This window comes from Oenanthe melanoleuca, chromosome 13 (genome assembly GCF_029582105.1).
Source record: "Oenanthe melanoleuca isolate GR-GAL-2019-014 chromosome 13, OMel1.0, whole genome shotgun sequence".
In the NCBI taxonomy this organism is placed as follows: domain Eukaryota; kingdom Metazoa; phylum Chordata; class Aves; order Passeriformes; family Muscicapidae; genus Oenanthe; species Oenanthe melanoleuca.
In genome coordinates, this window is record NC_079347.1 from 11,902,594 (window position 1) to 11,915,317 (window position 12,724).

Genomic DNA, 12,724 nt, shown 5'->3' on the forward strand with positions numbered 1-12,724 from the left:
ACCAGCATCAGCTGGCAGAAATAAAAGGGGCTTTAGAGCACTGGCATTCTGAGCATTTTCTCCAAGTCTACACCAAGCTACAATGAATGGAAGTCTTGATTTATGTCTCTATATAGTCCAAAATCAACCTAATGACAGGAATTAAGGGAATCTTGAAATAAATGCAAGCTTCTTATACAACTAGGGATTTTGTTTTTCATTCCCACCCTTCAACAAAAATTTTTTTTTACTCTTCTGCTTGTACATGATCCCGTCTCAACAACAGGCATATTAACTTTTGATCCCAAAAGGATGTGAGGAGCAAAAAGGGCATCAAGGTCTTTGGGTGGGTGAATGCAGTACAGCAAGCCATAGGCAAGCAGTGTTTGAGTGTTTCTACTGTTCCCCTGACTCCCAAAATTCTCTGAAAGACCTGGTGGAGCTCATGTTATGATGGGCAATTTGACAAAAATCTGAAATACGTCCTATTCAAAATACAGTCTGTGACACAAGTGGTCTAAGCAGCAAATACAATGTTTGCCCACGTGTTATGATTCTATGAACATGTGGAGTAGCATAAAATGAGGTTTTTGAAATGCTTTAGAGTTTAACTGTATTACCTCACTCAGTGCCTCATTAACTAGGTCTAATTGTAATCAGCCAACGGTCCTAATTGAGCAGAGTCATCTTCCAAGGGATGGTGGGAACAACATCACTGCCCCATCACATTTATTCAAGGCACAGCATTCCTGGAGTGCTTGTCATTCTACAGGCTTTGTTTCAGAAACCACAGCAGTGTGATTTTACCCAGCCCTGGTGAGTATGGAGATCCATTCATCACACTTCTCACAACAGGACTGTTGGAGATCCAAGTTTCTAAGCAAGATCACCATGACTGCTCCCACCTCACAAAAAACTGGGAAGAGAAAGCCATCCCAAAGACAGATTTTGGGGCAAAATACTCAGGCCATTCAGTATTGGTACTGCTAATTGAAAGATCTCTAATTTTCATTAGCTCTAAGACATAAATTTTTCAAGCAGCTCCTTACTTTTTTGCTCCTTTATTAAGACAACCTACTTCTTTTTAATTAAGCAGCCAGTGGCCTTCTGAGAGATAAGCAAAAAGAGGGAGACCCCCAGCCAAGTGAACTGGATCCACTCTGATATGCAGTTTGTGCATGGTTAATGGATGTTGGGCATTAATATTTCTTACCCTTTTGTCTGTGTTCTCTGTAATAGAAACCCCTGTCTAGACTGAGTGGCTACTACAAGTAATCCCAGTAATATCCAATAAAATCACTCTGAAATGTGATAGCTATAGTTATCAAGGAGCACCAGGATTAACTTGATTGATTGAACAATGGACTTCTGGTTTTTAACATGATCTATATATGTCCCAAAAAAATTTCAAAAATATACATAAGGTTGTAAAACCTTCAATGCTGGGCAACTTATCATAGTCTGTAAGTGTACTGACACACCCTGAAAGGAGAGGGATTAGTGCTGCTCCAAAATTAAAGGATAAATGGCAATGGCCATAAAGAAATACTTTCACTTAACTAACTTCTGCAAGGACAGGACATACCACCCTCTCACTGACTGCCAGCAAACAAAAACATAGATACTCAATCTTTGCTTGAAAGTCCTTTGCTTGAAAATACTACAAAATACTTCATTTGTGATCCAAGTCTGACCATGAGAACCACCTGCTTTTCCCAGAGTGGACTCTGAAGCTTCTCAATAAATACATCTTTCATTGAACAAGGAGAATTAGGTTCTTCCAAGAGGTCAGAGAGCACATGGAATGCATTTGCTGAATTTACATAAGTAGTAAAATGTCTAAGCCCAGGTGTAGAGCATCATCCACTTCTATTATGAGCCCATGATGACTTTCCTGCTGACCTAGGTCTGAAACTGCATCCAATACCTCTGCTCTGAGCTTGGTTAGTTTATGGTGGGTATGCCTGATCTTTCTGAGGACTGAGTCACATCAGTGGATAATTAACTGGTCAGAGGTAGCTGGAGCCAAAACTCCTGCACTCATTTCCAGCCCTGCTCATAGTCCTCTTTTTGGATTTGCTCAAAACCTTGAGTTTTTTGCATTGGCAGTGGAAATGAGAAAAATGTTTCTGTCTAGTACAAAAGAGAGAACATTCAATAACTGAATGCATGCTTAAGTTGAAGACGAATTATTTCTCAAACTAGAAAAGTATCAACCTTTAGGAAAGTTGCTCAATAAATCTGTTTAATCTAAGGAATCCCCAGCTAAAGAACCACATTTTATTTGCAGAGTTCATAATCAGTTCCCAGAAAATTGAAAGGGAACTATCTTGAGTTTGCAGCAGTATGCAGCTGTAGAAAGGCAACAGTATTGACAGCAGGAATTTTAGTGAGGCACAATGCCTTAGGAATAGGTTTAGAATGACCTGGCAGCAAAATGGGGTTTTTTGCTCATCTGTGGTTTACCAACAAACAACATATCTGCAAAGGAATAGAAAGCTACTGACCTTAGCAAATTCTTCTCTTCAGGTTATTTCTGCACCAGATGTGCAATGACACAAAACAGTCAGGCACTGTCTCACACTGCAGCAAAAGGCAAGCTTGCTTCCCCAGAACCTCTGCCTTCCCTTTTATAATGCACCTGTGGATCACATTTCCCTTGGTTCCTGCCTTAAAACAGCAGAACAGAGGGGTCAGGTTTGTTTGAAATAACAATTAAAGGAGCTGTCCCTATAGTGCCAATTGTTAAGTAGCTCAGCCTTACTCACCTGGGACAGGTCTGCTGCAGCAGGACTGCTAATTCACTTTGTTCCTGCAAGTAATCCAATTTGAGCAGGACAGGGAAGCAAAGGGAATTTCAACCACAAGTCCTTCATTCACTATTAATTTTTGTTTTTCTAGTGGAAACATTCTTGTTACTGAAAACTGAGGCTGTACCCACTGCCCGGCTGCTCCTCAAATTCCAACCAAATCCAACATTTAAAATGAGCAAGAGGGGAATACTTCCAATCACTTCCCATCCACCAGCCACTGTGGAGCTCTAACAGTTTCTTGGAGGAGGATATGGTCCATGTCTAGCAAAACATGGTTAAAGAGCTCCCTTTGCTGACCTGACATTGAACCTTTCCTCGAGCTGTTCTCCGTGCAGGAAAATATTTATTTTATTACAGCCCTGCAGAACTCATCCCAGTCCAGGCATTCGGATTAAGACCAAATGTGTTGAACTTGCATTAGGTGAGGTTATGAGATCTGTATTTGGGATTTTATCTTTTTTTTTGTAGATGCTGGTGGTGCTGAAAGGGCACAAAATAAAAGAATTGGAATGATAATTGTGCTCGTGGCAGCATGCAGGTTCTGTTGGGGATTTTGTAAAGGGGATAGCCCTAACTTGTGTCAAATGTTGTTTTCAAAGTCTTATGTAACACAAGTCTCCCTGAATCCTAAGAAATTCCTTTTACAAGGGAATTCAGGAGGCTGTCCTGGCTGGCTGAGCAGTATCAACCCTTTGAGTCTCAGCTTACATCAGCTCCCTGCACATCACAGAATCTCCAGACCCAGCTTAGCAGCACCACAACCACCCCAAGAGCAGGAGGGAGATGGAGGAGGGAACCTCTCCCAGCCCAAACAGAAAGGTGTCGAGGTGGGGAGGGGTCACAGGGCACACGTGTCTCTAGGCACAGCCCAGATCTGACCCTGGGAACCTGCATCAGGAGGGAAGGGACATCTGACCTGCACTGAGACCTAACTCAGGGCTGTACATGCAGACACCAATGAACCACGCTCATTTATTTCTGATTTTCACTGCATTAAGGGCTATTTCAATAGCAGTGAGAGAACTGAAATCTCGTGGGATTAGATGAAACCTTGATGAAACCATTGAGTTTTCTCATTGAAATTTCTAAGTAATCCATGTTCTCATAGTAACAGCAAAATCCCTGTTTAAAATATAGTTGCAAATATCCTGTTTCTTTTTATTGCTGAGTTGATATATCAGACCTGGGATATGAGATATATGATATTTCCATTACAACCATAATGTCTCCTTGGGACCTATATGGTGTCACTGTGTATTAACAGACTTCAAGGGTGATCCTGAATACAAGGATTTTATTTACTAAAATAGCACATATGCCAGTTCCTCATCCATCTATTGTAATACAAAGAAAATGAAAACTAATGAGAAATAAATGCTAATTCCATATTTTAAAGCCCAAGTGTAAATTTCCACCTTCAGAAAACATGGTAGGGAAAAAGAGAGGGGGGAAAAAAGTGTGAAATCATAAATTCTTTTATCTGATCACAAGAGTAATGCCAAATTAATAGCATGAGGGTTTACTAGTGTCTCTGGGCTTGTTTCTGAGGCTGTGTGAAAGGAGCCTTTATATAGGAGGTTTTATTCTAAGAGCCCCCCAGTTCTCACACAATTTTCCAAAAGTGTAACAACAGATCACTAATACAGAAACTGAGATCTGCCCGAGTATTATCTGTCCATCTATTGGAAAGCAGCTCGAGGGGCGAGGAAGGGTGGTGAGGTGCAGATGTTATCAATTAGCCAAAGAAGTTAACAAAACAGCTTCAAACCGAACAGTTGTTGCAGCTGAGAAGCTGAGGCTGAAGTGGGTATTGAGCTGGGGCTGTGTGCTCACGGCTTTTGTATGTGCTGGTAGGAAACCAGGCAGACCACAGCTGTGAAATCCCAGCTTGGGGAACCAGAGCCTCCCTTTCAAATCCAGGGGACAGCAGACAAGGCTGGAATTGGAAAGGATGCACAGTCCTGAGGTAAAAATCACAGCTAAAACACAGCAGTGCTTGTAAAATGGTTATTGATGAGCAAAGTGAGAGAGAGACAAAAATAAACCCACTTCTGTCATAGCAAAAGCACCAGTGACATGAAGATTATGTAAATTGCTAAAAAATAATTCCTTCAAATCATGACACATTGGCAAGTGTGTGGATAAGGATGACCAAGTCTAGAAATAAAATGTGCTTCTTCTATGCCGTGAAACACCACAGAGTGAGGTGCAATTGTACAAAGTACACAGATGTTTGCAAACACTGCTTCATCTTTGGAGCACGCTGAACCCTCTGCACCATCTACTGATCACCTGCTAGAACATCCAACCTCTGGATTTCTACTTCCTCCTGGCAAAAAATAACACACAAGAGAGCCTAGGAACCTTCCTTCCCTAGGGCAGGACTCCCAGCCTGTGTCTCTGCATGGGTTATTTAGTGCAGCTGGTGCCATCCCAGCTCATTACCTCCATCAAACCTGGTGCTGAAATCCAGCCTGTGGATGTCCCAGGTGCACTGAAGTGACTGCACTGGCAGCAACCAAAGGCACTGTAGGTTCCAGAGCAGCCTGAGGACACTGCAGGATAGAAAGGCAGCATTTAAAGCCTGCTGGAACAGGCAGTGGTGCTTTCTGTGGAGTCTCCATGGCCTGAGCAGAAGCTGCTCATGACCTCTGCCAGTAATATTCATCCAGACTGTTTCTGACCTCCTTCTGCAAAAGTCAAAGCAGGGTCAAACAGGTAAACTCAAGATGAATACAGCTTGCCTGCAAAGTCATTGATGTCTTGATTGTGACAAGCCTCCTGGGGTTGTCCTTGGCCCAGAATCTTGGGTGGGAGACAAACACATGGTGGTGTTCAGCCAACCAGGCTCCATGGTGACATGACCACAGTGCAGGGCTGACCATGGAGAGAGAGCCAGGGTTACATGGCTGGAAGCAACAGGAGGCCAGAGCAAGCAATGTCAGCTGAGTAATTGATCTTACAACAGTTAATTAAGAAATCAGTGTAATTCAGAAGAGTGCAGCCAGAGGTTTATAAGGCAGTGTGCTGTGGAGGGCATGTGTTGGCATGGTTTAAAAGAAATAACAGCAAGAAATACAACATTCTCTAATCCTGAAGTGACGAGAGAGAAACAAAAAGTGGCTGTACCTGCAGTTTGTCAGGGAGCTCTGCAAATGTGAGTGAAAGATTCTGTTTCATTGCCTTGGAGCACAGAGCCATCCCTTTGTTTCCATGAGTCCTGCATGGCATGGCCACTAGCCCAGAGCTGCAGCCAGCCCTGGGGCACCACTGGGGGTGCATCTGCCCCGTCTGAGTCACTTCACTGAGCTAACTGAGTGGCTGCACCAGCAGAGCAGCAATTTGAGTCAGGTCTGAGTCACACAGCTGTGGCATCTGGTGCACCAGTGCTGGCAGGATGAAGGGCTGGGAGAGCCTCCTGGGTCACCCAGCCTTGTCTCCTGCTGTCACAGGCACCGTGCTGTATAATCCCCTTCATAAACAGCAGCAGCTGTGGGAGAAAGGCCTGGAATGGCTGAGGATGCTGAAAGTGAGGTGTTCCAGGGCCCTGAGTCAGGGGGATTGGGAGTATGTGAGGAATGCAGCTATGTGCTGCTCAGAAGAGCAACATAATATTTTATTAATGAAGCTGGAAAGTCATTTATCCAGGGAAACACCCAAGACCTTAATTATGCCAGAGAGGCATCATGGTAATGCAGTACTTACTTTCTACTTCTGGCCTTGAATTCAGAGAATTATTTTCTTCTGTTTCAACATTTGGTTGGCCACAACATGCCAGCAGGAGAGAAAAAAAATCTGGTCTCCATTCCTGTGAGTACTGTGTCTGGTTTAAATCATGAGAGAAGGAGACTTCTAATGAGGCTGATTCATATAATGATGTATTTTACAAGCTATTCTTAGCAGATTCACTGCAATATGTCATTCTTTATGTACCATGAGAGATATATGAGCACATGTGCTTACGAAGGGTGGGGAAGTCTCTCAATAACTGGCCAGTTTTGCACCTCATGTGCTGGAGAAGGGGAAGTTCACACAGACTGTTGCTTCCAAACCCTCCAGACCTCAGGTCAGCTGTGAATTTCACTCCAATAAATCCCAACATTACAGGACTCGTGTCTTAAAACTTATTTCCAAGGAAGTGTCTCATTTTATTGCAACACGAATAGGAGACTCTAAGGTAATATTTGCTTTGGTTTACATTTCATAAAAAAAGAAGACTGTAATTTCATGGAGGCTCTAGCAGAAATTCCTCTTTCTATCCAAGCGGAAGAAATCATGTTCAGGACCTTTCCCAAGGGCTCAAGGAAAGCACATTAACATGGCAACTCCCACTTTGCTTTATTTGTGAGTTACCCTTGCAGGAGGATGAGGCTGGAATTGAGACAAGCTATAAGTGGTCTAACAGGCCAAAGCCTGTGACATTAAGGGGCAGGCAAAGATGCTGAAAGGATAATCACAAAGATGCAGTTCTCCAGCTGATGAAAATCAGAAGAGCCAAATAATCACTGAGACTCTCACCTAGACAGAAGGCAATTGGAGGGGCTGTAGGCACAAGGGTGCAGTGGTTATTCCAGCTCTGCCTGTCACCCCTGCCACTGCTGACCTTCCCAGCACTGCTTCAGGATGCTAGAGGAGGGGCTGAGGCCCTTTTAATGAACTGAAAGGCTGAGCAGATGCCTGTCAGAGCAGCAGTGGTGCAGGGGGAAGCAGAGCTGCAGCCTGGGGCAGACACAGGAGCTGCTGGAGCACAGGTGACCCCAGGAACTCTCACACTGAGTTGAAGGAGTGTGGCCAGGTGGGAGGGACACTGCCACAGCCCGTGCCCAGCGTGGGACCCAGGATGCTCGGCCAGGTGAGTGGCTCTGCCCTGGGCTGTCCCAGCTCTCTGGTGTCCCTGCCAGCCCATGTGCTGCCCTGGGGGCTCTGCTCCAGCCTTTCCTCATGGAGCCTGACTCCTGGCACGGGCAGCTGGCTCTGTCCCCTAGCTGGGCTGCCAATGGACCTGCTCTTTCTGGCCAAGGGGCCACCAGAGAGTGATCCAGGCTGCTGCCAGCTCCGTCTGCCGGGGAGCGAGGGATCATAGCTGCTCTCTGCTGCTGCTGCAAACCAGCCCTCCTGGATTTATTAAGGGCAGCCTGCCCTTACTTAGAAATTTTCTTAATTTTTTGTGGCCTCACCGATGACACAGTCATAACACCAGACTCAGCCACCAGCTGCTGCCTATTCCCACGGTATAACCTGCCCCTTCACTGTCTTCCCTTAAATGTAATACGTGGTACATTTGTGTCTGGTACTTTCTCTTGTTTCTGCAATTGAAATTTTATCCGTTCATGGAGAGCCCAAAATTCTGCAGAGACACTTGGCCTGAATACTCATTTCATTGCTGAAAGCCAATACTGCTTTAACAGATGCAGTAAAACTGTGAGAATCTAAAGTTCACTTTTCTGCTTTAACTGCCCCAGATGAAAGCAGTGCACTCCACAGAGCTGAATACCTCTCTTGAGTGCTGCACATGAGCTTTAAAGGTGTTCTGGTAGCTTTCAGCCCTCTGTGTTGCTGGAGCACTTTTGAACAGATCCTCAGCTGGTGGAGATGGATGCAGCTATGCTGATTTATACCCCCAGACATACTTTTTTTACATGTAGATATCCTTAGAAAGTAATCACCAGGCTCCCTCAAGCTGATTCCTCATGACTTGCAACTGCAGTTTCAAAGCAGTGCTGTTCCTGAAGCCTGGGCACCCCTCTCACACTGTGTAGGAATCTGTCCCAGGCATGAAGGAATCCACACCAGTGGCAAATTCCCAGTCTCTGCACAAAGTATCCTTCATCCTTCAGCATGCTTGACTGTATAATTATTGTACTGCCTTGCACAATTTCAAACAACATTTCATGGCACAAAAAGCTCCAGACCAAGCTGTCAAATTATTTGCATTGCAATAATTTAAAAATCACAAGATCTGTCATTTCTTCACCTCAGGGAAATGAAACCAGAACGAGCCAAAGCTTTAGCACTGCACACCATGTCTATACCCCACCTCTCTGGATTCTCTTTCAATATCATCTCTGCCATGTGAGTTAGACCAGTGCAGACCAGTTCCCTTCTGTGATTGCAGCAGTCAAACACCCTGTGGAGATGTTAGGCTCTGTTTAGTGTACAGAACTCACAGTCCTGAGGTACAGGGCTATCTCCACCCAGCACTACAGCCCCTCTGTTCTCTGCCGACCTTGCAGGTTTGTCACCATTTGAAAACAATTATTTTCCCCTGAATTGGCATTTTTGGCTCCTACCCAACTTCTTGCAGGCACTGTGGGATTTATAGCTAGAGCTCCTCAAAGGAACAGTTATCTTGAAAGCTGGAATTATATCCAAAAGGCTAAAACATATCTTCCAGCTGAGTGTGGTTTTCCCTGCCAGAATTGCTTCACATGGGTCTAACCAATTAATTTTTCTGCAATGTAGGAGTTGCAGGAATACCTAAGGGCTGGGGCAGAGGGAAGATTGGACTGTCTCTTACCACCAGGGACTTGACAATAGCAGTGCAATTTACTTCCCTTCTGAGATGCTTTACATAGCAGGCAAATGCAAATCAGATCTTCTGACTGAATAATTTTGTATGAAGAAATAATGTAGAATAAAATAATTTAGCTGATAAGTAAAGGTAATAAGCATTTTTAACGCATGCAAGAGAGGGAGAGAGGAAGATCCAAGAGTTATGACCAGACCCAGGTACCACTGAAGCCTTTAGTTCCCAAAGAGAGAGACACAGAAACACAAAGATCCCAACCCTGCCTTCCACCACCAGGCTGCTTTGCCAATGGGAACACAGGGAATGGGAACTCAGAATAAAATTCCCTCAGCTGAACCTGTCCTCCAGACTGTAACAGGATCCTAACATTTCTACATGCTGTATGGTGTTAAAAATGATTGGGTGTAGTCCAATGGACATCTGTATCCCAACTTTCCTGGCTAGTAGGGAATCCCAAGCAAGCCTCTAATTTTGAATAGGAGGAACTGGTTGTGTAGCAAAAGTGAGATTCCAGACTTGGAATTGGTACCATTTCCCTGGCCAAAACTTTCCAGGCCTTGGTTTCAAGGGGGACTATATGAAAGACAAAAATAGAAATAAAATTACATCAGTGTTTATCTTGCAGTCACCTCTTACTCAGTGTAGTCAAGATATCTTTGAATCACTCCTCACAAACACACTAGCAACAACAATAATAACAAAAACTACAAAAAAAAATATCCATTTTTCTTGTGTACAGAACTCCTTTCCTGGGGTAAGGCCTCTAGCACCTCATGCTGTTCCCAGTTTTTATAGCTGTGGAAGGAAAGATGTTAAGTGAGATTTGGAATTTGTGCTTTGATCACTAGTTATGTCATACAGCAGGAAGTGCCAAGTGGAACTTTCTACAGTCTTCTTAGAAACAGCCTTGCACAGATCCAGCAAGGCCTGGACCCAGCCTGGCACATCTCAGACTTGCTGATTTCTGAAGTTACAAAGGAGCAATGCCACTAGCAGCACTTTTGGAAGTTTTTGATGCCCAGCCTTGTCACACAGCTTGCTGATGGTGCAGCTGGATGGCCTTGGTCAGGACTGCCAGCAAGGCTCCTCCTCACTCTTCTGCCCCCTGTCATGACCCACCCATTTAACAGGAGACAAATACTTCAGTCATCCTCCAAGTCTGGTTTCTGCAGTTGCAATATCTTCCTGAAGTGTTTGCTCTCACCTGCTTGTTAATAAAACATGCAGGTGACTGGTAAAAGGAAGTGAACCCATGCACCTTTTCACTGCCTGTGAAATGTCAGCAATTGTTGGTAAAGACTTTAGCACAAAACAGATTAACTGAATGTTCAGTGTGATTTGGGTGATTGTGACAGTGAGGGTCTAGCATGGTCTGGAATAGAAATGGTACTTGACCAAAGAGGGTAAAAGGAAACAGAATAAATGAAACAAATTAGTATCTACACTGGGCTTAAAAAGCATTTTCAAGGCTCTGCTGTTGGATGAGTTTATTAATTTGCAATTAAATAAGCCTTTTCTCTCTCCATTAACAAAAATATAACACCCTTGTAGCTGTTACAGAAAAAAAACCCCATATATCAAGCTCACCTTTAAATAGGTATTTAACAGTCTATATTACATTATAACAGGTGGCCAAGAGGAGGAAAGCTGGGACTACTGAACTGTAACCCTCATACTGCTCTACAGCTGTCAGAGGAACATGATCTGGGAAAATACTCAGGAAAATTGGTCAGAGACAGAAGCTGATAAAAGTCAACTCCTCTGCCTTCTGCAGGGCACTCAGACTTACCCAGGAGGTGCATCCTATGGAGCTGAGCCTGCCTGTTTTACAAAAAAAACATCCTGCTCATATTTGGCCATACTTCATCCTGGGGAATAATTCCTATCGTTCCTTCTGGTTATTTCTCCACACACCAATGCCCAAATGGTCTCCCTGGAAAGCATTCCTCACAGGGAGTGCCATCCTGCCAGGCTACCTGCATGAACTGATCCTATGGAAGTGCCTGTAGTTCCTTGGGATTCCTTTCCAATCTAAGAGATCGTCAAGAAAAACTGCTAGCAAATTCTGTTATAAGTGGTTAAATCTGTTTCCTTAAAATAAAATGAAACCACAAGCAGGATAAGAGGTCAGAGGAAAATTCCTAACCCAGAAATCTGATGCACTTTAGAATAAAATACCATAAATTTGCTTAGTGAGTGACAGCAGGACTTGGTAGGATATAGTTGTAGCCCATTATTTATCAGAGCCGTGCTTTGCCTCACATCTTTATCAATATTTATACATATTTATACATCATTTGGAAAGCTCCCATAAAAATGCAAAGTTTGTCCTTACCTGCCTTTGCCATCCATGCAGTCCCTTAGTTTGCACTGGATTCCTGACATCTTGCCCTTGCAGACCAGAGCTCCATTAGCACAACTTTTAGGTGATAGTCAGATTGCTTTCGACACCCAGAGTGCTTAATTCTCCAGGCTGTCTGGAATATATTGACATCAGTGGTGAATAATCCCTCCCAAGTCATCACATCAGGCTTGTTTTAGTAAATCTTTCCACTTATTAAGAACAAATTTAAACCATCTAAATATGCTTATGTAAGGAGTCCTTTAAAAATAGTTCATAAATTTAGAAGCCAGCACACACTGAAAAAAATACAATAAAAAAGAAAAAAGTCAGTGACATACTTTAGTCCATGTTTAAACTCAGCTGAATCCTCCCATCTTTTACAAAGCAAACAGGAGGTTTTGAATAAAAGCAACCAGCAAAGTCCTGCTAGTGTTAAGACATTCTTTCTGAAATGCAAGGCAACACTTCATCTGCTTTATGAGCCCAGGGCTGAGCTGGTATCTGCATTCCTGAACAGGCTGACAGGATTTAGAGAGGTACATGTGCAGACCAGAGACTCCCCAGCTCTGGAGGGATAGAGAGGGTGTCCCCTGGACCCAGCTGAGCTCTCCAGCTTCTTGTGTGAATCTTTGGAGAAATAAGTCAGGGGAGCAGTTGCTTGGAATAACCTGCATTTGGCATTTACAGGGGTCTTGGGATAAACCATTTTCAATGCCTCTAGGATAGTGAATTACAACACCTGCAGGCTGTTCAGGCAGCAGCACTCTGTGCCAAGCTCTCAGCCAAGCACTGGGGCCAGGATACTGTAATGCTGGCTTGGAGAAATCAGCAACACTCAGGAGAGTTGCTGTCAGATCTTAGTTGGGGCTGTATTTCACTGAGAGCCAGACTTCCTGCAGAAGCATCCCTCCTGCATCCTGCAGGGCCTGGCACTCCTGCAAACACAGAATGGTTTGTGCAGGAAAAGACCTTAATGCTCACCTCATCCCAACCCCCTGCCATGGGGGGGAGCACCTTCCACTATCCCAGGTTGCTCCAAACCACATCCAACCTGGCCTT